Raw genomic sequence first — 2,592 nt, forward strand, 5'->3', positions numbered from 1 at the left:
ATGCTGAAGACAACATACACCAATTTACAAACTGCCTAAGATCACTTCAAGACTTAGAGAACATAGGGCTTCCCTGGTGGCACAGTGGTTAAGAATCCGCCTGCCAATGCAGGGGACACGGATTCGAGCCCTGGTCCGGGACGATCCCACATGCCGTGGGGCAACTAAGCCCGTGCGCCACAACTACTGAGCCTGCGAGCCACAACTACTGAAGCCCAGGCGCCTAGAGCCCGTGCTCTGCAACAAAGAGAAGCCACTGCAATGAGAAGCCCGCGTACCACAACAACGAGTAGCCCCCGCTCACTGCAACTAGAGAAAAAGCCCGTGCGCAGCAACGAAGACCCAACGCAGCCAAAAATAAATAAATAAATAAATTTATTTTTTTTAAAAAGACTTAGAGAACATCTTCGGCTCTTGTTTCTGCACTTCACTTGCTCTCTGGTTAGTACTGTGGTTCACCTGCTTCTAAATTAAGGATTACATGATGGATTCTGGGAGGAGGCTTCTTCTGAACATGAAGTCCACTAAATACCACCACTGTGCTGCTCACTTTCCTTGCAGCCACAAAACTGTGCATGCCCAATGCTCCTGTTAGTACCGTTGAGGCAACCATTAACTTTCTGCCACTTTGGAAGGTCTACAGTTCTCAAAAAAGTCTTGTGATGATTTCATCACCTGACTAAATTACCTGACACAGAGCTAAGAATGATTCAATGACTGCTTACAGAGTATAAAAACGGATTAATTCCACTCAAGGGGAAAAAAATCACTGACAAAACCAAACACTTTTACTAATTACTGTATTGCCACTCCATAAACACATGGTAGCTTTTATAGTAAAAAAAGATAGTTCCACTATGCTGAATTAGTCACTTAGTTGAATGCTAAGCATAATTTAATTTTGTTAATTTTGAGGGGATTTGTATAAAATCACTCCTTAATTTTATGAAATGCAGATTAAAATACAGACTGTTTGGGCTTCCCTGGTGGCGCAGTGGTTCGGAGTCTGCCTGCCAATGCAGGGGACACGGGTTCGAGCCCTGGTCTGGGAAGATCCCACATGCCGCGGAGCAACTAAGCCCGTGTGCCACAACTACTGAGCCTGTGCGTCTGGAGCCTGTGCTCCGCAACAGGAGAGGCCGTGACAGTGAGAGGCCCGCGCACCGCGATGAAGAGTGGCCCCCGCTCGCCGCAACTGGAGAAAGCCCTCGCACAGAAACGAAGACTCAACACAGCCAAAAATAAATAAATAAATTTAAAAAAAAAAAAAAAAAAAAAAAAAATACAGACTGTTTGCCATGATTTAATGCATAGCTTGTTTTTTAATTTTCCTTTCAGTCTATGTATATTTGATTAATAAATAATAAAAATAGAACCAAACACAGAAGTAGTTCTCAGCTTACCTTCTTCCAGTAGAAAAAGTTTCCATTTCTCCATGGATAAACCAATGTTTAGGGGAAGTGTGACAAAAAGTCACTTTGTTTTTATATTTCAAAAAAAAAATCCTCGGGGTGGAGCCCGTCATGGCGCAGCTGTGTGGGCTGAGGCGGTACTGGGCACTCCTCACCCTGCTGGCAACGCGGCTCCTCTCCCGCTGAGGCGGCCGACGGAGAATGTGGCGTCCATGGAAGCAAGGGCATCTACTAAGAGTGAGGTGTTTCTCCGGCCACACACAGCTGCACAGACTTTTGCCGAGTTTCGAAGAGTGTGGGGAAATGCCGGGCCTCCATCCCTAAGTGGTGGTACAATGTCACTGACGGATCCTGCCAGCAGTTTGTGTACGGAGGCTGTGGAGGGAATGACAATAATTGCATGACCACGGAGGAATGTCTTGCAAAGTGTGCTGGTGTCACAGTAAACACCATCGATGATCTGTCCAGGAAGGGAGCAGATTCCTCTGTCCCAAGTGTTCCCGGAAGGCAGGATTCTGATGACCTGTCCAGAGATATTTTCAACTATGAAGAATACTGCACTGCCAAGGCCGTTCCTGGGGCTTGCCGCGCATCCTTCCCACGCGCTGGTACTTTAATGCCGAGAAGAACTCTTGTGATAACTTCATCTACGGCGGATGCCGGGGCAATACAAACAGCTACCTCTCCAAGGAGGAGTGCATGCAGCGCTGCTTCGGCAAGCAGTTGTGTCCTGCCCTGCCCCGCACTAAAGCGGTGGTCCTGGCAGGGCTGTCCGTGATGGTCCTGATCCTCTTGCTGGGAGCCTCCGTGGTCTGCCTGATCAGGGTGGCGCGGAGGAACCAGGAGCGCGCCCCCCGCACTGTGTGGAGCTCTGCGGACGACAAGGAACAGCTGGTGAAGAACACTTAACGTCCTGTGAATACCCTGTCGCCAAGGGGCTGCCCTCCTCGATCCCCCGTTAATGAAGAGAAGCTGGGAAGGGAGGGAAGACAAGTGTTGAACGCGTCTGTGCTTTTTCAAATAGAGTGATTGGTTTGTATTTGTGCGATCATTAGGGCTTTTGGTCTGTTTGTTAATCCAGAAGGTAAGAGGGCTGCTCCCTGGTCTCCCGGGATGGGTTTGCTTTGGAAATTCTCTTAGTGAAGGGCTGTGCACGTTGCAAATGGTCTTAGCCCTACAT

General features: G+C 48.3%; 1 pseudogene across 1 annotated transcript; it reads left to right on the forward strand.

The window, feature by feature from the left end:
* The first annotated feature begins 1,337 nt into the window (after window positions 1-1,337).
* LOC308618637 (kunitz-type protease inhibitor 2-like) lies at window positions 1,338-2,330 on the forward strand (annotated as a pseudogene). Its single transcript has 2 exons — window positions 1,338-1,620; window positions 1,677-2,330. The product of its transcript is annotated as a kunitz-type protease inhibitor 2-like (transcript).
* Window positions 2,331-2,592: the final 262 nt, after the last annotated feature.

The sequence above is a fragment of the Mesoplodon bidens genome (assembly GCF_964165515.1).
Source record: "Mesoplodon bidens genome assembly, chromosome: 6".
Classification (NCBI taxonomy): Eukaryota; Metazoa; Chordata; class Mammalia; order Artiodactyla; family Ziphiidae; genus Mesoplodon; species Mesoplodon bidens.